General features: G+C 38.9%; 1 protein-coding gene across 2 annotated transcripts in view; it reads right to left on the bottom strand.

The window, feature by feature from the left end:
• BACH2 (BTB and CNC homology 1, basic leucine zipper transcription factor 2) overlaps positions 1–23253 on the bottom strand; it is a 359621-nt gene that overhangs the window by 142749 nt on the left and 193619 nt on the right. For both annotated transcript variants that reach the window (XM_011984420.1, XM_011984419.1), the window contains one exon: positions 18508–18656. The gene's annotated coding sequence lies outside the window, so the exon portion shown is untranslated. The remainder of the gene's footprint in view (positions 1–18507; positions 18657–23253) is intronic.

Below are 23253 nucleotides of genomic sequence, written 5' to 3'. Positions count from 1 at the left end.
GACCCAGCATGGCGGTTGCAGTTGATGTCCCAAGATCATCCTGACTGTGATTCTGCATGGAGTGAGGACTCTGATTCTTTAAAATACTAGGGTTATCTGGTTTGTGCTCCTGCACAGTGCAGCAGTCTTGTCTACAGCAGCCCCCCGCTCCAAACATGGCCCAAAAAGACAATGACTCTTATTCTAGTAACAGGCGGTTCACTGTTACTAAATGAAGGTTCCACTGTGGGCTAGGGGTATCTGGAAGAAAATTCTTGTTTTGAGCCCAAATCTCTTTCTCTATAATTTCTTTTAGTTCTGCGTTTTCTAGAATAACAAATGTCTTTCAGATATCTAAATGCAGCTTTTGTGTCTTTCCTTGTTTTCCTCTTCTCCAGGTTAACCTTTCTCTGTTCCTTCAACCGCTGGTTACAAGACAGTCTCTGACACCCTCTCCATTCCTGATGCTGTGTTCACAGAACACTCAAGTTTGTTTATTTTCCTTTTCTTTCCTTTGTTCTTTGTTTTTTTTGTGGGGAGTCAGAGTCTTGCTCTGTCACCCACGCTGAAGTGCAATGGCAAGATCATAGCTCACTGCAGCCTCCAACTCCTGGTCTCAAGCAATCCCACTGCCTTGGCCTCCCAAAGCACTGGAATTGCAGGCATGACCCACCACGTCCAGTTTATGTTCCTTTTCAAATGTACTGGTATAATACTCCTAATGTGATCTAAGTACTGCAGAGTCTAATGAAATCATGACTCTTCCTTCTGTGGGCATGAGACCTCTTTTGTCACAGTTAGGATAATGTTAACTTTTTCAGTAGCTACTCTGTGGAGGAGAAAGGTAAGTCACCATGGTCTCGCAGTACAGCATAATAAATTCTGCGAAGGAGGCAGTCAGTGGGCTATGGCATCACAGAGAAGGGGCAGCAAATTTTGCCAGAAAGGGGCAAAGAAGCCTTCTTGGAGATGACACTTGAAGAACAACTCAAAGTGAGAGCAAACCAGGTGGAGAGAGTAGAAGGTCTTTCCAGGTGGATGGAAAAGATTTTGCAAAGATGAGCTGGTAAGAGAGAACATAGCAGTACTACAGCCCTTTCTTCCCCATTGCTTCTCTTTTCAATTCCTTTCTTCAGCCTTTCTCTGACTTAGCTTCACTTTTGGATGTTCTTTTCAGTTAAGGCTTGGGAAGACCCTTGCATAACACAGGGGTTGGGGCGCCGATCCCCCACGCAGTTGGAAAGCTAGGTATCACTTTTGACTCTTCCAAAACTTAACTGATAGCCAGCTGTTGGCTGGAAGCCTCACTGATAACATAAATAGTCCATTAACACATTTTTTGTATGTTATATGTATTATATACCTACAATAAAGTAAGCTGGAAAAAACAAAATGTTATTAAGAAAATCATAAGAGAAAATCCATTTACTAAGTGAAAGTGGATCATCATAAAGGGCTTCATCCCCACTGTATTCACAATGAGCAGACTGAGAAGGAGGAGGAAGAGGGGTTGGTCTTGCTTTCTCAGGGGTGGCAGAGGCAGAAGAGGTGGAGGAGGTGGAAGGGAGGCAGAAGAGGCAGGTACATCCAGTGTAACTTTGAGAAAAAATCCACATATAAGTGGACCCACGCACTTCAAACCTGTGTTGTTTAAGGGTTAATTGTACTATGTTCTCCTGTTTTAAGAAGCATCTGCTGCATGCAGTTGAAGGTTCTTCAACTTGTTTACTGTGTAAGTATCAAGTGAGCATTAAATAGCCAAAGCACTGGCGGTGTTACTGTTAATAAGTAGTTTTGGGGCCTGTTCTCCGTTTTGGAGGCTGCACCTCTACTTGAGTGAACTATTTGATTAGGGTAGAAAAGCAAATGGTACCAAAGATAGCCAAAGGTCACTCAGGGCCATGGGCTGGACCACAGTGCTCCAGGGTCTTTGCCCCGTTATGAGCTGACCTGTTTTTCTCTTCAATGCCTCCGGCCAGCAGTACTGAAATGAGACATTTTAGGGTTTCCAAACTGTTTCTAAGACTGTTAGTCACAAACTCTTATCAAGCAGTTTTCTCCGGTTAGATAGCAGACAGGCTCAGAGCCTCACCTTTGCAGGTCAAAGCTCGAGAAACCCTCCACATGATAATTCACACATCTGTTATTTCTTTTACCTGTCCCTTCTCTGCCTTTAGCTTCTCAGTCATCCAACCCCGCCTCTGTGAAAGGTACACAATGACTCAAGGCTTTTCTTAGACCTCTGACAGGTGAACAAAGAAAAACACCTTTCACAAATCCATCTTATCAAAGGATAGAAGAAGAGAGAACAGAGCCTTTAGTAAAGAACCCTAAACATCCCACCAGAAAGTCCCAAACAACCCTGAAAAGTGAGAATAAAACTACCAAAAGCTGACAGAGGGTAACAAGCATTATTTCCAACCCACACTTGTCCTTCTAAAAAAAACCAACCCGCTACTGAAAAAACCCCTGAAATGTATGAAATCTAACATCGTTAACATATTTCCTGTCCTCACATAGCTTATAAAAATGTTTCTGAGCTTTTCCCTGGCTCATTTACAACGATGAGAAGGAGCAAAAAGGAAATGCAACAGATGGTACTGAGGGAGGAGGTACTACCATCCTCGCTCGCAGTCATCCATCTTCACAGTAAGTCATCCCCGCTTGGGCGAGGTTTCAAACGTTTTTCAGATGTACCAATGGCGTATTCTTGCTCAAGAACAATGAAGATGAGGCTCCTTTAAAAAGCTTCAGGTTAGAAGGCATGTTTACTACTGTCTATTTTTGTTGCTTCTAAAAGAGATCACCTCAGCTTTCCCTCTGAACCTCCCAAACTGACTCCGCGAGAATCTAATCTGGTACTGATTTAGAGCTGACAGGTGGTACATGCATAATTAAAGATGACCTAACACAGAATGCTCTCATTCCTGGCATATTATCAGACACTTAAGCAAAGCAATTATCAGTAGGCAATCTTTTCTGTCAACAGAGATCGAGATGAAACATTTCTTCAATTAAGAGAATTCTGCAAAGATGCTGTACATATCCATCTGCAAATACTTGAAAACCTTTAGAGGTGAATACTAAGTCAGCTCAATGAAACACCTTTGGCCAGTTAACACATGCTCTCCTCTCCTTCCACTTTTCCTGGAAGGTCACATTTCAAACATCAAAATCGGAACCATTTTAAGGTGCCGCCAGACACCCTGATGTGAGTGGACAAGGAAATCTCTGCATTTTTCTGCCTTGCTGAGGTTTGCAAATATAACAAGTTTTCCTTAAAGGTTCAATGCAAAAAAGGACAGGGTTCACCTTAAAGCAAATTGAATTAAAATTTCCCTTCAAAGCAGGATTATTCGCTCCCCATGCTCCACCCATGTCAGAAGTATTTAAAGAATTATTATCAAACCTTAAAACTTCGTCTTGAATCTAAGTGATTTAAAGGATTTTTTTCTTTCATTTTGAAGAAATCAATATTATTCAAAGAAAAAAGGGACTTGACAAAAACGGAGGAATTTCCCATTTCAGGGGAAGGAGGGAAGAGATGCCGCATTTCCTGATAGAGTACTGTGCTTTTTATAAATTATAGTACATGCACTTTGTAAAAATGAATGCATTTAAGCTTTCCTTAGAACAGAAATTGCTTTAATGTTATAGCGAGACAAGTGATTTTCTTTTCTTTCTTAAAAGGGTAGTTTATAAGTTAATGGTTTTTTGAAGCCCATGTAAAAATTGCCTTCCACAAGACAGAGAACTTCACAATGTTTGTGGTGCATATTTTGCCACATTTCACAAGAGGTCTTATTGTTTAAATTCTTATATCCTTATGTCATATGTGAACAAATGACTTTATTGTTCATTTGAACATGTCTTTATAGGATCTCTGGTGGTAGAGCTAGTGTTGTTGTTTGCATGTTTTCCCCTCAACAAGCCAGAACAAAAGTCTCTTTTTCTGAAGCACTGGGAACTCAGGGACCATGGCAGTGTGGCAGTAGTTGTCAGCTGGAAACACCATAATGATAATGTAAGTGAAGTGCTCACATTAAGGGGTTGACTTCTGACAAGTCAAGGTCTATAGAAAAGTTTCTGCTACAGCAGACATTATGGTAATGCAAAACAGAAGTACTTAATAGAACAATTAAGAATCATCCAGTACACCATTACTGCAGTAGGACTCAATTCCTTTCAAGATATGCTTTCCTTGGAAGAGACTCCATTCAGAATATTAGGGAAAAAATATCAGTAGCCTTTGGGGAGAACATACTCAGATGGGAGGTGGAAGTGATGGCGGGATCATTAATGGGAGATTCAGTAGGACTCAAAGCTCAAGTTCATTATATTTCTTAGAACTAAGAATAGCTTCTGAATGAGTACTCACAATTCTCCACAGACCTATTTCTCCTAAGGAGCTCCCCCTTTCTCCCTTTCCAATTTTAATCTAAGAAAAAGAATAGAATCCAGACAGACATGGGTAGGTAAGCAGGAACAAAGGAACCTCTACAGAATGGAAGAGAGTCTAAGCTAGTTCCATTTTAGATGCTGTTAAATCCCTTTGACCAGGATTCAATTTAGAACAACACAGAAGATACAGTTTGATAGCATGCTGCATCAAGAGGACAGAAAAAAGAAAGAAGTCACATGTGTAATGTTGTGGCAAACAACAAAATGTGATTTCCCAGTGGATGTCACGGACGAAAAGAACATTTAAGATATAAGGCACATACTACCATTAAAGTAAACAGAATACAAAAGGGAAAGATTTCAGTGAGTTTATGTAGGGAGAGACCCTCATTTCTCACACAGCTCAGAGTCCCTGACTTTTGTAGGACTTCAGTGAATAAAGCAAAGTCTGTAAGCACAGCCTTTCTATGCTGAGGATGATATATGGCACAAAAACATTTTACATGATGCCTTTTACACTTAGATATTATTTTAGAATCATAAACTAAAAGCATTTTTAAGGTGGAGGTACCCTGCATAAAATAGAAGTATCTTATTGTTAAGCAAGGCATCTCCTGTCCACACTCAAACCTGGCTTTCCAAGTATGTTGGCTTTACTATTTTATGATTGGATGAATAAAATAAGACTGTAACTATGGCTACAAAGTAAATTACGATACCCTGACCCCAACGGAGTATTATTTTGGAAAGAATAAAAGTAAAATCCAAGATATTATTATCATCACTGCGATCTACTTGTGACCCTGTTTCAGAAAGGCTGCTAAAAACCTGCCATTTGGAAGCCTTGTGGAGACATTTTTCAGAATCCTATGTATTCTCTCTGTTAACTGATCAGAGATACTTCTCAGGTTTATTTCACTAAGGACAAAGTATGACACATACTTAAGAAAGAATGGATATTGTTTCAGAACCTCTATCCATTCAGGAGAAGACACTTGTTTTTTAGTTAAGAAATGACTGCGACTAATTCCAGAGCACCTGGTATTGGCTTTTTCAAGAATGAGCATTTGAAATCAAACTGGAAAATGGTGACTAGCACATCTGCAATGATCTAGATGATGGTAACAGATGATCCAGAGATGGTAAGAGACAGATAAACCCAAAAAGGATGGCCTCATTTTGCTGCAGAGGGATAAAATAGAAGAAGTGAAAAAAATGATTTTTCTCTACAAGTCTCACTCTAGGAATCACCTTTGTTAACTTTGAGTTCTTTCACAAAATGAAATGTTATGTGCCAGTACAATCTGTTTCCCTTAGGGATGGAAGGTGATGAGGGGAGACCAGTGACAGGTGAGATTTAAAGGCACGTAAAGGAAGGGTGGAAAAGAAATGCATTATGTTACCGAGAGAATGAGGATTAAATCTTCATAATGCGTGTGAGATTCTCACAAAAAGAAAACAAAACAAACGCAAGTTTTTACTCAACACCTAATGTCACCCAGCTGTGAATAAAAGAAAAAGAATCTCACACTGACCAGTTCATACAAATCAACTAACACTTATTCCCTTATGGTCCATTGTAACCCATACTCCAAGCAGACATGATGTTCTTTCACATGTATGCATTTGTAACTTTCTGAAAACTAATTAGCGAAGGAGAATACAAAATAGGCAGGTATAATGGAAACCAGTGAATTCCATCCCTGAAGCTACTTGTACTGTAATATCTTCTGCATGGTGCCAACAGCCCCCTTTCCCTCTGCTCATTCCGACACAATGCCTTCAGGTCTGTCTAAATAACGTAATTTACTAGAGTGGAATTCCCTTGGTACCCTGTGCAGTACTTGGTGACAGTATCATTTATACTCCACCGTGTCGTGGCCTGACACTGATCCATCGGCCTTCATCCCTCATTCAGAGGAGAGCATACAATTTCACCTTCCTCCATGCCCTTCTCTGGTGTGCATGTACACATTCACTCCACTCAGCCCTAATTACAAACCTGGGTTAAAAGACTCTCATTAGATTTATATTTCTCATTCCAAATGTCAATCTTGTTGAAAATTCCCGTTTTCTGGAGGATTCATCCATTAGCAATAAACTTTAAAGCATCCTGTGACTGAGTGCATTAAACCAGCAATGCGGACATGCACTTAAAATACATCATTAGAGAAAATCTCCATTGCAAATACTTTACACTATTCAACCAAAGGAATAATGAGCCCCGCCTGGCCAGTACCCTCAAACTGCACATGAAAGATAAGTTAAAACTGGCAGTTTTGCAGAAAGAAGCACACGGTGTATCCACAGGATGCATTTCAGAATCTGTCATTCCTTATGAAGGTGTGGGAGGGAATCACGGCCAGGGTCTAATTTATCACCTTTTCTCACCTATCATTTTTACAGAAACTTCCGTCTATGGCAAAGGGCAAGAGGGATGGCAAAGATAATGGGGAATATATGAGTGTGTGGAGGGAACAGAAGCTGTATCTGCAATGCCAGGAACTTTGAAAGTCACCTAGCATGATTTGCTTGGCCTGAAAAGCATTCTTCTATTTCGTTAACGGAGAAAAGTGGAGAAATCAGCATTGTCTGTAGACACTGGAGGAAGCAGGGTATCATTTTAATACAAGACAGATTTCCCTGGCGGAGTTGACCTGAGAAATGTCTTTATTCCAGACTGATGGTTCCTAACACAAAAACCAAAAATCTGATGAGAATACTAATATGTAAATTGTAAGTCACAAATTGTATCTGGGACAGAGATGGTAGGACCGTCTAAGAAAAGGAAAATTTGAGGAGGATTAAAAAAAAAAAAAAACAACCCAGCAAAATACAACAATTGAGAAAACTAAGCCACCACTGTTTTATATCTGTCCCATATTTTAATTCCTTAGCTTATAGGTTTAATTCATCACTTCTTGTCAGGTCTCAGGTGAGGCAAAGTTAAGGTACAGTCATAACTTCTCTTTAACTTTGATAAATGAAGAAACAGAATTCTAGGAAAGTCCTGCAGGAGGTTAAAGGGAGACTAATTTGAAGTCTTAGCATCTTATCCTGAAGGCTAACAAAAAAGTTATGTCCACAATTATGACTTTGTATTGTGAAATACACAATATACTTTATAATGCAAAACTTTGGTGGGTGGAAAAGGACTCTAGAAGGACAGGTATATATTGTATTAAACAGAAAATAATTTGCAAAGCATAATAAATAAAAATAAAAGCAACAGCAATTGTTTTCTGCCTTTCAGCATCTGGTCAATCTGTCAGATTGTTCAGTAACCAGAATTATAACAGATGCAATATTTTCTGTGGGGAATTACACCACCACGGAAGCTAATTGCTCCTGAAGTTTTGCCCATTTCCACCTGAAATATTTTTTTAGCCTTACTTGATTACAACATTAGCACTGTCTTTCATAATGTACACCAGCAGGTACTACAATTAACATGCACAGATGTTAGAACTGAAAATCCATGTTTAAATAAAAAACATAGGGAGAAAGTAAAAATTACTGAATATGCTCAACACAGCGCTAATCTTAAAAGAGAGGCTTACATTGTGCTAACTTAATGGCAAGATAAAAAAAAATCCCCCAGATGGCATTAGTAACCTAAGAAGAAGCAAACCACTCTATAAATGCCTGTATTCTTCTGAAACACTGAACCAGAGGCTGATCTTTTGTCCACTTAATTCCAAAATTTGTACTCCAAGAATAGAGGAGAACTCCCAAATGCTCTAAAATTCTCCAACACATTTTTATAATGCAACTGCACAAATGACAATAACACCAACATCATTTTGTGGAGTGCTGACTTTGTGCTTTACATACGTCATCTCACCGAATCCCCACAACCACCCTCTCATTCAGGTAGGCAGTACTACTTCTGTTCCCGTCTTCAAATAAAGACACCCAGGCCTAGGAGAGGTTAACAGATCAAGGTCAACAAGTAGCCAAGCTAAGATTTGATCCGGAGTCTTTTTTCCCTCCTAAAGCTCTCAACTCATTGTAACCACTGTGCCATACTGTCTGCCACAGTTGGGGATGCCAAAGAGAAATGTGATTTGCAGTCTTCATTTTTCAGTCTTCTGGAATGACTGCCCTCTTGACTCATCCATTTCACAAAGCGCATCAAACTGAAAGGCTCAGAACACTTGCAGACATTCTCATTCTTTGGAAATGCCACAGCCACTCAGTCAGTGGAACGGGACAGCACCATCAATGGGATCGCGAAGATACAAATTTCCCTGTGAATGCTGGTGCTGCCTCTCTTTGGTGTTTCTTCTAGCCACAAACAGACACGTTATCACTTACTGTGGTTGCATTCGACTCAGCAGCCAGATGCAGGGGAGTTTTTACTTGGTTAACTGTCCCTCCAACATCTGTGTCTACAGAAGGTACTACAGGGCAGGCGTGCGCTCACCCTTGTCCCTTCTCCCTCCCCCATCCAAACACACAAAAAGTTTTCCAATCTCTAGGGCAACACCATTAAGATATCCTTTCCTTGCTGTGCTATGAGTTTACAAGAAAGAACTTTCTAACAATAAGCCAAGAAGATGGAAGTTGTAAAATCACATTTCAAATAACGCAATTCCTTTTTAAAAAAGATTCAAGGGTTTCATGCTTCTTTCTTCCTTCCATCAACACATTTTGTTTATGTATGAGTTGGATCTTTCTTCCTTCAGAAGGGAAAAGTGCTGATAAACTGTCATGTGTAGACAAACAACGCAAAAACTTGGTTGCCTTTTGCTATTTAAACAGAGAAAAATTATTTCCCAATATACCACTTACCAGACAGATGCAAAGATGTGGGCAAGCCAGTCATCAGAATTAACAGAGTGATTTTGCTTGCACTACATATTCTGATTTGTATGACTCTTATTTTTAGCCATGCACAAAGGGCAATAAATGGAAAATCTTATTCTAACCGCTACTTTTTCTGGGCCACCCACACTGCCCCACCTACCGCACAACTTCACAAATGTAAAAAAACCCAGCCCAGGGTTTGTCCTAACAAGGGACGCAAAGTGGCTAAAATGTGTGACATTTTTTCCAGTTAGTGTTTGTACTTTCATTTTTTTTTTCTGTCTCAGGACTTTCAGGGAAAACAATGTTGACTTACCAATGGGCATTTTCAAAGACTCTACGTTGGTATGTCAGTCAGTGTACAGACAACGTGATCCGCAAGGCACGGGCACCACCCTGCCATGAACCACATCTCAGCCAATCTTCCGCAAAGAAATGTACTCAAAAACTTTTCTGTAAATTCGGGAAGGTGATCCACACCTTCCAAATTTTGTTTTGAAACAATGATGATATTTTGAAAGTTATTCAAATTAACAAAAGTGATATCAGAAACATAAACATTTCTAAAACAGAGCGGGCTGTGAGGAGTGATTTTGCCAAACTTAAGTCAGTAGCACTTGACTTATATCTGCTTTTAGTCTGCAATGGCACCACGCTTACTAAGGCACAGTATCCCCATGCTGTCCCTTTCCTTTTGTGCATTTTTTCTTTCTGTACACCTTAACCACACTTCTCCACCTGATAACTTGAAGCTTATCAAGCATCAATTCACACATGGATATCACTGTGGATTGAAGCATCTGATATTTAGAGATAACCATCTTGATGGCAAATAATAAAAACAAAATTGACGAAGAGGATGTTTGCTAGGGGCACAGAGAAGATAGAAATGAGAGTCTATTTTTGATTACTGTCTTTCCAGACTTTTAATAAAAAGTTATTATAGTCTCAGGATACCAATTAAAATTATTGTTCCTCTGAGCCCTCTGCAAACCACAACAGCAAACATATGCAGGTAACAATTAACAATTAGTGTTTAAAAGTCTAGTTCAACAAAATCACCAGAATCATTAGGAAACAAAGGGAGTCAACTCTGAGAAAGGCATCTTTACCTGTGTGCCTGCTCATTATCCAGAAACTAGAGGAAATGTTCTTTCATCGTCTGGTAGTTAGCACATACCCTGCAGAGCTAACACCGTCTTCGTGCGCGGTACTCGAGCAGCTCTGATGAGATGTCTCAGAAAATCTTTTTTGGGTGATAGTCCACTATCATCAGAACTTCTGACTTGTGTTGTAAAAACACAGGCAATTAAGTATTACACAAAGTGGGTCATACGCCACTGAGACAACCACACCGCCCCCAAATCAGACTCCAAATGACTGTGCTGTGACAAGGTAGGAGGGGTCTGAACACAGCGAAAGCAAAACTTTTATGTGGTGAGGAGCATTTTAGTTTTCACTGGTTTAGGTTAGAGAAAGTTAATCTCAATGTCAACTACAAAGCCAACAAACTTTTAGTGTGTTCTTGAATTTATATGACAAATGCTGGCTGTTCATGTAATGGGAAATTCAGATCCAATGTCATAAACAGTCTGAGGGACAGTCTCAGGCTTAAATGACATGCCCATCACTAAACAAGTGAGCCCTGTGACTCAGTGAAGGAAGGTGGCCAAATCGAAAGTAAAGATAAAGAACTAAATTCTCATTATCCACATTAGCATCTCCTTCTCCAACGGAGGATCAAAGTACTGTATACCACTCCCTCACACCTGTACCCAACCAGGGCATTCAATACAATCGCGGATGCTACCCAAACACCCTTCAACTGCTGTAGGAAAAAGGTCAAATGTAGTTACCTAAATTGAGCACATTCATTCATCTATCACTGAAGAGCCACAGAAATATTAATTCAATACACACTGAGTCCCTATTATATACAAAGACACAGAGGACATGAAGGGATGCTCTCAAAGTCACTGCTTTCAAGGAACTTAAGAGTCCTGTACAGGGGATGATAAAATCTAGATATAACTAATGTCAAAGACAGAGTTTTTCTCTTTTTTTAAACAAACAAAATCCCTTCTAGCAGCTGCTTACTAAATACTTCCTATTCTAATGACATGAGGTTTGTAGATGACAATTCTACCACATTTCTCGATGAATCTTTTAACAATTCCTTAAAATTTCCCTCGGTTTTCTTTCAGTGCTCAAAGCCCTTCCTAACCTTGGCCAACCATTAGGATTCATCCTAACCCGAAGGCCTAGTACTCTCCAAAGGGAAGCACAGAGATACCAGCACAACTCAAGGAGCTATAAAATCACACCACAGCAATCTGAAGAGATGCATCTTTGAAGGGGGATAAAGGATGCAAAGTTAAAGGAAAACTCTGTTCACAGCACAAGAAGACATATATTTGAATGAAATTTTGTTATCAAAATTATAAAATCAGAATTTGATTGGAGTCCATATTGTTTGGATTGTGAATGGGGAATGGGAGGATCTGGCTAACTCAACCTTTCCCGTTTCTCCCAAATTGCCTTATAGTATAGTGATTACTAATTTCTAAATAATCACAACACAATCAGTTGATCTAACATCAAAACCACCTTGCACATAACTGAATCTTCCTTTATGATTCCAGAGGCCCACTAGGATCTTACAGGGCCACTCGGTATTATTTTGACTGACAGGAGGTAGAAATGAAAATACTGGTTGATAGGAATTTCCACCCGATAAAGATACTAGTGAGTCCACACAGGTATCTGTTCTTGTAAGAGCTGATTAATATAATCCGAAGGGAGAAAAAAAGCAATGAGATCACTGTCCTATAAGATGACACTTAAAGTCATCATTCCTAAGTGCCACCAGCTTGTAGGATGTGATCAGTCCAGAGCACTGCTTGTAAATTTGAAATTAGTTAACTAGTTGAAAAAAGTCTGGAAAAATATATAAAAGTATGAGTTAACAGGTAGGTTATATTTGGGCAGCCAGATTATAGGTAATTTACCTCTACTTTTATTCAATTTTCTGCTATTTTATAAATTATGTAGAATACATGTATCACTTTGATAGTAAGGAAAACAAAGCTACTTCTGCTTAGATAAAAGAAAACAATTATTTTCTGATTCTGGTTCTGTCTAGAAATCAAGAACACTTCATCAATAAGTTTCTGACACTTTCTGTCAAGAAATCAAGAACCCAGCATACTAATCTGAACTGAACTGGTAACAAATAAGGCATGGAATACAGGAAAAATATGCTAGAAATAACAGCTTATAGCTTCTAGTTAAGTACCGCAAGGACTCTAAAAATCTCGCTATCCTGCAAAGCTTTGTAAATACTGTTCTGGGGCAGAAGAGCAGAAGTGCTTTTCCTCCTCATGTCGCACAGTTTATGCGACTTCCAGCTGCCACAAGTCTGCAGGCGCCACACTCTTAGAAGATCTATCTAATGGGACATCCTTGGAAAAACATGCTGCAATGCCCTGGGTTAAATCCGGGCTCAAAGAGAGGCATCATTTCACTAGTGACAGGTGCATCCAAAAAAGAGCACACAAACCATTTCTTAAAAATCAACAGATTGGAAACTATTAGAATAAATTGATAAACCATTTGTGCTACAACTGATGTCACTGGGTAGGCGGCTTTATAATAAAACATAGATTATTTGGAGACTCATGACTCACAGGGAATTATCATTTGAAATTTTTGACTTACATATTAAAGTATATAACCATGCCAGTAACATCACTCCTCTCTGTACCATTAGCAGAGAATGAAAATTAATTTTGATGATCTCTTGAGCAGAACATAATCTGAATATGAAACGGAATGTTACAAATAATCATATAATAGGTTTTTTTTTTTTTTAAAACAAGAAACAGAATTGGCTTCAAAAGTACGCCGTTCGTTTCCAATGATTATAGGAGCTAAATATACAGGTTCATAAAATGATTTCATATATTAGTTTTAAAACCAGTAATATCACAACTTTTAGAGTGCTTAACATAAACAGAACATTTAACATTTAACCTCTGGCACTGGAAAGGTGGTAAAAGTCAAAACTTGCAGTTTCTTGAGAAGAATAAAAATGAATGGTATATTGTTCTATCGCCAGTCAACATTTTTAGATTATTATTAAAGCATGGAAATAGGTACACTAAAACCTCAGTTAATTAGACTATTTGAGGACAAGAATATTTATTATTATTTTGATTTTCTGGTTAATTGACAACTAGAAAATGCTTTTTGTTGAAGGTTTTCCAAAGCAGTTTTTCCTCTTTATAAAACATCTAACCATTCTCAATGATTCAGCAGGTCAGTGTTATCAGCTACAAGTATCCTCCAGGGTTTACACTCCACCTTTACTCAAAACCAAAGCTATCTTGTTTTCTTCATCACTGAAAAAGGGAAGTGTGGTATGTGCGGTAGGGTGGGGTGTGTGGGAGGGAAGGGCAGGGGGTGGGGAAGTATGAAGGTTAGCTAATTCAGGGTTCTGGCTAGTTGGGTTCCAGGTAGCAAAGCCATCGGTAAACATAAATTCAATGTCTGGAACCAGGCACATCTGATTCCTGTGAATGATGAGACAAGGAGACAAGGAGATCCCACCAGGGTCTGTCTTTGTTGGTCTTCTCTACCTTATGTCATTTTATCTCGGTGATGGCTGGTTTGATGTTCTTCTCTGGGGAAAATCTGTGTCAGTGTGTCTGTACAAAAATTATGGTCTGTGAACTCATTGTGTCGGGGGGGAGTTTATTTTGATTAGATTCCATATCCATGCCCTTTCAACTCAAGCTTAGGGTGGATGTCAAAGATGAGTAAGTCCTTACTTTCCTCTCCCTTAGACTTGCTGACCTGAATTTTTTCCTCTACAAAAACCTTTAATTCCAGGTTTTTTTTTTTTTTTTTTGTATCTCGGCAGCTCCCCATGGCAACTGACTCAGAAACCTCTTTTCCTTTGCCCTGTTTTCCAATACCTAAGTGAAAAGCATGAAGAGTTTCTTTCTAAGCAGGTTTGGAAAGTCTGGCATGAGAATGAGTGGACTGATTTATATATATTGTACTTTAACAAATTCATTTTACCTCTTTTCAGTTACACCTTTTCCTTAAGCCAAATTATGTATAATGGTTCTGCTATAGGGCCTCTGTAATAGACTATATATATACCGGTATCTTAAGGAGAAAGTAGGATAATTTAGGATAGCAGTGTCTGAACTTTTTGAAACCATGGATCCTTATATACGACTCTTCAGGAATTCTAATCCCTGGCCAGCCCTAGGGGTAGAGGGTGAAGGGAGTGAAGACGACCTGAATAAAGTATGGCTACTAGGCCCCATAAAACTGTTGATTGTTTTTCAAGGCCAAATTTCTAGAAATGTAGAATAAAAGGCAAAAGCCAAAAAAAGTAGGGCACAATGGACTAACCTAGTGAATTCCATCCTGTGTGTTCCTCACAGGACTACAGGCCACTCACTAACCTGTCTGTGACTTACCAGTACCGTAATACCTGTAAGTACAGAGATTTGGTGATGGGGGATAAATCCTGCTTCACTTGGAGAATGTAAAACAGGCATCATAATCATCATAGGCCCTACAGCGGGAGAACTATCCGTTGTGGATTTCCTCTCAAAGCTTTCATTTTCTACTGTGCTGGAATCTACAGCAAGTCTGCATTCCCTGGTTCCTGCCGACATGTCCACCTCCGCTGATTAAGACCCTTCAGGAGCCACAGTCAGGTACACAGCTCCGGGACTCTCTCCATGCCAGTGCTCTGTGCATGGACTGGTTTACAAACACCCATCTGGAGGAAATGGAGCAGCCCCACTGCTGAAGCATGGGTGGCTTACGCTTTCCTTCGCCCCAGTGAAGCAGGTCTTCTAGATGTGTAAATGGCATTTTAGTAGAGACCACAGTTGTTTAAGGCAAATTCCCTTGATGGCTTCTGACAACTGTGTCTTTACTCTGATAGGAAACTCATTCCTGGGACTGAAGTATATACCATTCAGTGGATCCCTTACCTTTGTTGTCTTCTAAGGGCTGCCCAAAGGGTAACAGGGATGAGGGAGGTGTGAGAGACATAATGATTGGTTCTTCCTGCACCCTCACGAACTGCAGCATCCCTATCAAGCACTAGCTAGTGATTCTGCGCAGCATTCTTAGAAGGAAAGCTTTAAAAATTATGGTAAAATATATACAACATAAAATTTACCATTTTACCCATTTTTAAGTGTGCATTTCAGTGGCATTAAATACATTCACATTGCTGTGCAACTATCATTTTCATTCATCTCCAGAACTCTCCAATCTTCCCAAACTGATACTTAATATCCATTGAACAACAACTTCCAATTTTTCCATCCTCCCATCCCCTGGCAACCACCATTCTACTTTCTGACTCTGTAAATCTGACAGTTCTAGGTACCTCATATAAACGGGATATTTAATATTTGCTTTTTTGTGTCTGGATTATTTCACTTGGCATCTTCAAGGTTCCTCCACGTGGTTAGCGTGTGTCAGAATTTCATCTTTTTAAAGGCTGAATAATATTCCATTGTATGTATTAATATATACCACATTTTGTTTATCGATTTTCTGTTGATGGACACCTGGGTTGTATCCACCTCTGGCTACTGTGAATAATGCTGCTATGAATACGGGTGTACACACATCTATCTGCTCAAATCCCTACTTTCACTTCTTTTGGAATATACCCAGAAGTGGAATTGCTGGATCACTTGGTAATCTTGTTTAATTTTTTTTGAGGAATTGCCATACTGTTTAGTATTTAATTTTTTAAATTCATAAGCTTTATCTTAAAGAGCAGTTTTAGGTTCACAGTAAAACTGAGCAGAAAGTACAGAAGTTTCCCACATGCCCCCTGTCGCCCTCTGCCCCACAAGATTCAGTTTTATACTCACTCGGTGATTGAACGCTATGTCCAAAGCTATGGGGAGTGATCCAGGCAGGTCCTGCCAGATCCAGCAGGAGCCTGAAGCCAGGATTCACCTAAGGAGTCACAACAACTTCTTTCCTTCCTGACCTGTAGACAGGAAACTGACTGACAGCAAAGGTCATCCCACAGGAACACTGGATGTGCAAACGTGGAGATCTGCAGAGTGGCAGAGCAGGAGAGGGCACTAAGGGGCATTTGACCCGACCTGCTTCTTTCACGTTATGGTGAAGATGCCTCATAAACTGATAACCTTCCTTCCAGGAATGCAGGGCAGAATGACTAGTGCTTGTTGGAGATGGTATATTTTTGAGGGTGGAGTAATAATAATTACATCACTCACAACTCTGTCAGCCCTAATCCCAGCCCTGTTACCCTTTGGACAGCCCCCAGAAGGCATCTCTGGGTTAATTCCATTATAGATCACTTTTAACACTTACTGGTTTTTGTCTTATTTTTCTGATACTGTGGGTTTTATTTTAAACATTTTAACATACACCTACTGTACATTTAAGTCTATATCCAGGATTTTTGACTCTATTAATGTTGAGGCAATACATATGTTCTTTCATTACATATTTGCTTGGCAACTGCTTTATTAACAGTGATTATTCTCAACTCCAGAGTTATAATAAGAGAACTGAAAATCCTAAGTGCTACTTTGAATGATAACATCTACCATATCCAAGTAAAATGTTATAAACCACAGTGCTTATCCACAGGTTTAAAATGCCCAGAAATTTCTCAAATGTTTCCTGGACAGTATGATTCATACTATTTTTACACTCACATCGACTCAGTGAAACAAAAGAAAAAATGCTGTTTAAAACTCCTACAGTCAAAGCTAAGAAATATACAATGCATATATCTATTCACAGGTACACATGTACATTTGTATGTATGCTTACATGTGTCCAAATGTGCATTTGTTTAGTCAAACTTTTCCACTTTTTTCTATTAACATGGAATAAATTGTTCTTGTCCTCAGCAGTTAGGCAATGGGCCTGTTTGAAAGCTAACACCACAACATGATGATTCACAAAGTTTTTCAGTCTTGAGAACTTAAAATCTCACACACCTGGACTTCCTGGCTTGGGTTATTCACTGGAGCTGTGCTTCCCTTCCCAGGTGTTTTTTTTTTTTTTATTTTTAACTTTTGTGGGTATACAGTAGGTGTGTATATTTGTGAGGTACATGAGATGTTTTGACACAGGCATGCAATATAAAATGAGCACATCATGGAGAATGGGGTAATCATCCCCTCAAGCATTTATCCTTTGAGTTACAAACAATCCACTTATACTCCTTATTACAAAATGTGAGTTATTATTGACTATAGTCACTCTACTATACTGTCAAATAGTAGGTCATATTCATTCTTTCTTTCTTTTTTTTGTACCTATTAACCATCCTGCCTCCACGCCCTGCCCCCAACCCCCACTACCCTTCCTGGCTTACAGTAGCTATCCTTCTACCCTCTATGTCCAGGAGTTCAAATTTGATTTTTAGATCCCATGAGTGAGAACATGTGATGTTTGTCTTTCTGTCCCACATGTGTTTTGTAAATCAAATCACATTTAAGTGTGTGAGGGGAGGGATAATGCTATGATGACTCACTCTGAAAGGGAACAATGTATTTCCCAACTCAGGGGAAAAAAGATTTTTGAGTATGTCTAAAAGCATGATGAGCACACCTGCAAAAGGACTGTAGCTGTTGTTTTAGCCTAATAACAGTACTATTAGTCACACTTGTTGAAAACTAGGGACAAAGAATGGCTGGTACTAGCAACTCTGGGGTAAAGCTGGCACAGAATAATGGCATCTGCTGGGCTGGACTTCCAAATGTGAAGGTGCTAAGTGAACCTTAAAACTCTTTTCTGAGACACAGTGTATTAAGCAAAGCATTAAATTTCTTAATTTAATGCTATTTATCACTCAAGTATATACAGTTTTCTATCTTTTTTATCCTTTCAAGCACATGAGTTAAAACAGTGATTCTCAAATTGGGGTCCCTGGACCAGCTGCATCAGCCTCACTTGGAAACTTGTTAGAAAAGCAAATTCCTGGCCTGTACCAGAGCTACTGAATCAGAAATCTGGGCATGAGGCCCAACAAGCTGTACTTCAACAAGCCCTCCAGGTGATTCTGATTCAAGCTGAAATTTAAGAGCCACTGAGTTAAGGAACCACCAATATACAGACTCCAACCTTTGCTCCTTTACTCAATGATAACTCTCCAGTTCCTTTGTTTAAAAAAAAAAAAAAAAAAAAAAAAAAGGAATTCATGTGTGCTTGGGCTGTTTGTTACTATCACCTAAGAAAATATTTATTATTGTTTAGTTAAGGAATATAAACCTGGTCAAAACTTACATGTAATTTTTCCAGGTCCTGTGCTGGCTTCGAGTCTTAGGATGCAGGGAACTGGGCGAAGGGAGAGATGAGAAGGCTCCGGCAATCCATTCAGACATGGACCCCAAAGTTTTGTGGGGCAACCTTTTGACAGGTCAGTGAGTGTCCACCTAATTGGGTAGGAAAAGTTGTTCATTAGCAGATGAAAGTATGCATGTGAATGTTTCCCCGTCCCTCCTGCTATCTCGCCATACTCCGTTCTGCTTGTTATGATCTCACACAACTGTCTGCGCCTCGGGCTGTGGGCCTCTTGACCAATCCTCATGAACAGAATATGACACCACAGCCCGTGGTATAAATGCCTGGGCTCTGCCTGGTAGAAGCCCTATTCCTTGAGGTATCTCCTTTAGGCGAGCAGCCCTCACGAGGGTCTCTCCTGAATCCAAATGCAGCCTAGGAGATAGCTCCATGTCCAGTAATTATCATCTTCTCTATTTCATCTCACGTTTTCTATCAGCAAATCAGAACACCTTGGTTTAAAAGACACATGTGGCCATTGTAAATACAAGATATTCAGGAAGCAAATGATTAATTTAAGAATTCTGACTGAAATGAGATGATTCCCTGATGCCTCAAATGTGTTTCGTAGAACTTATTGTAGAACATTTGAAACATACAGAAAAATAAAGAAAAAAAATAAAGATCAATGGTAACCTTGACACCGATAAATCACTAATGATGCTTTGTTGTATGAGTCCAAAACTCCTTTACCGAAACTCTTGGGGCCAGATATGTTTCAGAATTCAGAATTTTTTGGATTTTAGAGAGTATTACAGTGCAGCTACCATTTATTACATTATTATCTTGTGAGAGTATGGAGCAGCACCCTATAATATTAAACATTAAATATTTCTGCACAAAAATAGATGCATATTCTTATTAAGTGGGGGTAAAACAGAGCCTCACATTAGTTCAGGCCAGGTTTTCCTACCAAAGAAGTTACTAAAAATAAAACAAAACACAACCCCTTTTGATTTCTGAAAACTTTTGGATTTGGAATTAGAGATAAGGGATTGTGGACCAGTATTCTTTTCAGATACATGCACATACTCAGAGTATTGTTTCTACTTTTTCATTCAATTCTGAAATAAAATTTGAGTTATATCAATATGAGTGTTTCCCCAAGTTATTAAAATTATTCAAAAACATGTTTTTTAAAGTTCATGTGTATTATATCCCATAGAAATATATCTTATGTATTTATTTCCCTCATTTTTGGAATTGCAGATTGTTTTTTTCTTTGTTATTGTAAATAACACTTTAGGGGACGTTTCTGAATATCCGATTGTCTAAACTTCTGAACATTTTCTTACGCAGGTTCCTAGAAAAGGAATTATTGCATGAAAGGGCATAAACATTGAGAGTCTTGATTTTCTAGAAAGGTTGCACCAATTTATATTTTTTCCAGCAGCACAAATGCCTGGTTAATTACGAACCTTATCATAGACAGAGAAAAATACACTTGCTCCTCACGCAACTTAACAAAATTCTAATCAATCATGACCAAATGTAAGAGATTTTATTTATGTTTTCCTAACACAGAAGATAGTAAACAGCTTGCTGTTTTTCACATAACAAGAGAGAAATGGAGTTAATTTAAGTTTACCATCAAATGACCCTCACTAGGCCAGACTGAGTTAGACGTGGACAGTGGGGGAGCTGTGACTTGTCCATCGAGTCTTCACATGGAAAAGCATGTGAGAGAATTCAGAAATAATTCACATAACATCATGAGAGGAAAAACAACTGCTTATTTGTGGGTTGATAATTCAGCTTCTAGAGTAGTGAGGCCTTGTATTTCCCTTCCTTCTGGTGTTTTCCTATTTCTTGGACATTTTGCTGTTCCTCAGCATGGCATCAGAAAGCAGAAAAAGATGCGAAGACAAAATCAAATCAGAATAGCTAATAATAATGGCTAACCCTTACGCATGATTACAGTGTGTCCACTCCAATGCCAGGTCCTTGTATGCATTATCTCATTTAACGCCAAGTGCATTGGTATCAAAACTGGTGGCTGGCAAGTTTGAAAGTATGTGCTCACTCATTGGTCCTCCTTATGCCCCAATAAGTTTGTAGGAATTTGAGCTTCAGAATTTCAAAGATCTTTTCAAGCCTAGTGTCTCATTACTATGTTGACTCCAAGTCTAGCTATAAATCACAAGCTTGATCTTTCCACTTTTTGGTCAGTACCATCTATAGCATCTAAACGAAGCAGAGAAAGTCTAAGAAAATTCTAGACAATAGTAAGCCCTTTGAAAGTCCTATATTGACATGGGGAAGGCTACAGCTCTTTGAGCACAATAGAGAAGGATGAGGTGAGAGTGTTATATAACATAAAACAGGTTATACATGGAGAAATACATGAAGACACAGATAAAATACACACTTGAAAAAAGAAACATACAAACACATTCTTCCCAAATGTGGCTACGAATTAGGAATGCTAAAGCAGGTCTTACAGCACCAGGTTATTTTAGATTTATAGCTTTTCCTAATAATCTTTCTTTCTCTTTCCCCTTTATGTATATTTAACCTTACAGGATAATTGGTGTAGAGAATGCCACAATTTTCATATGCTAATAAAAGCAAATTGAAGTGGTTTGTTATATTAAATGAAATAACCTCACTCTTTAACTGATGTATAAACTCAATTTCTGCACCCACTAATACTATAAGATGGTTATGGTTTGAGGAGAGGGGGTGCAAAAATTTCAATCTTATTTTGGGAGTGAGTTAAATTGATCATTCCCAACAATCTTATGTAAAAATAAGGACTGTTTCTATCAAAATGATCAAAAGACCAAAGAGAAGTGGACCATTTCCTTCACTGTGGCTTTACTTCATAATGTAAGCATCATTTTCCTGATAATTAGGTGTCAAAGCAGGTAGAATAGCTAATAAATGATTTTTCTTTGCCACATTCAGGTATATGACTAAGTTTTTAAGCAGACCAGAGCTACAGGGTGTGAAAAATAAAATGGGAATAGAAGAAATAACCCCTCAAAGAGTATGTTTTGCTTTTTCCAAAGGGCCTAACTGCTTCAGGGGAAATACAAAAAACAAACCACCATTAATAACACAAACGATTACCGGATGCTCCTTGATACTCAAACTGTACAACTATCATTGTAAAGCTAATTACAAATTTGGATTCTCTCATTTTAAAAATATATTCAAAGCAACCCACTTCTGTTTCAATGCTGAACCAAAGTCTGTGCAATTGGCACACTGTCAAAGTAAAAAAATACATATGTATATATATATACACACATTGCATCATTTGCACTTGAACAAAGTTATTACTTTCAATGTCACTAAATCCTGAACTGCAAAACACCGCAAGCTAAAAGCAAGTATTGCCACATGGTATATTAGCTTACATTTACAAAAGAGTTTATAGTTTTCCAAGCCACAGAGATACAGACTTTCCCACTCACAGTAGCTTTGTTATGCTGGGCACCCCACTCACTGCCTCGGAGCCTACTATCTCTCGCAGGTTCTTGTGGGGATCACATGAGAATGTATACAGAGTGTTTTTTTTTTTTTTTTTTTTTTTTGCAGATTATAAGACATACATAAAATATTAGGTATCTTTTTTTTTTTTAACTAAACAACTCTGTGAGGCATAAAGATATTAATCGCCATTTCATAGTTCAGGAAAAGAACACAAGAAGATGTAACAAAAAAAAGTGCTAAGTTAGAAGATCTGTTTTATTTCTAAATTGGCTATAAACTAGCTGTCTGACTCTCTGGGTCTTGATTTCTTCAGTAAAATGAGGAGGTTGGATGAAATGACTTTAAGGTCTTCTGGAAGCCAATGGATCTGTGATGTAGGACATGGCCATGGTAGTGATGGGAGTGCCTTAGGAAGTAATCCCTCCTGGAGGCCAAGGAACCATGAGGTTAAAGGTAGCATCTATCAGTCTGAGGCCTGCAGTGCTGGCACAGAGTCCTTGAGCAGCCCCCAACTCCCAGAGGTGAGCTAGACATTAACTAACTCATTTTTGCTGGACTGAGGGGAGGTTGGTGAAATCCTAAAGGAATGGCCAGGGCCTCTTGGGCATTGGAAGGAAATACCAAAGAAACTTAAGCTAGCAGGTCTTTATTAACTGGTACAAGTACTTTATAACATTAACAACTGGTATAGCCAAATAAGTATATACCAGCTGTCAGTCTTGCTAACAGTTTTACTGTTGTTTGTCCATCAGTCTCAAAGAGACGGCCACCACGGAGGGCCAACCACCTTGCTCGGCTAAGTTCCTACAGTGTGGAGGGGAGATGTGTAAGAGGGGCTCTTTTTGGCATTATGAGTGCACATTAGGGTCACATGGGAATTTTACTTTAAAAAGACACTAATTTAGGCCTCTACTACTGCTATTCTGCTAGCATTGTCTAACACAACTTTCTGTAATGATGGAAATATTCAATATCTCTGCTGTCCAATATGGCAGCCACATGAGGATACTGAGCACTTGAAAAGTACCTAGTGAGAATGAGGAACTGAATTTTTAACTTCAATCCATTTAAATCAACTGAATTTAAATAGCCACATATCATTAGTGGTTACCTGATTGGATAGTGCAGCCCTAGGTGGCTTCACATATTAGTTTTCTTGGATCTATTTCAAACCCCAGAAACCCACAAGACAATACCCAATATAGTCCTTAAGTAGGGATTCACTGCCCTTCTCCTATGTGCTGGGCAATG

Source organism: Mandrillus leucophaeus, unplaced genomic scaffold (genome assembly GCF_000951045.1).
Source record: "Mandrillus leucophaeus isolate KB7577 unplaced genomic scaffold, Mleu.le_1.0 Scaffold268, whole genome shotgun sequence".
Taxonomy (NCBI): Eukaryota; Metazoa; Chordata; class Mammalia; order Primates; family Cercopithecidae; genus Mandrillus; species Mandrillus leucophaeus.
The sequence above is the reverse complement of the archived record's forward strand: the minus strand, read 5'-3'. Positions and strand labels throughout refer to the sequence as shown.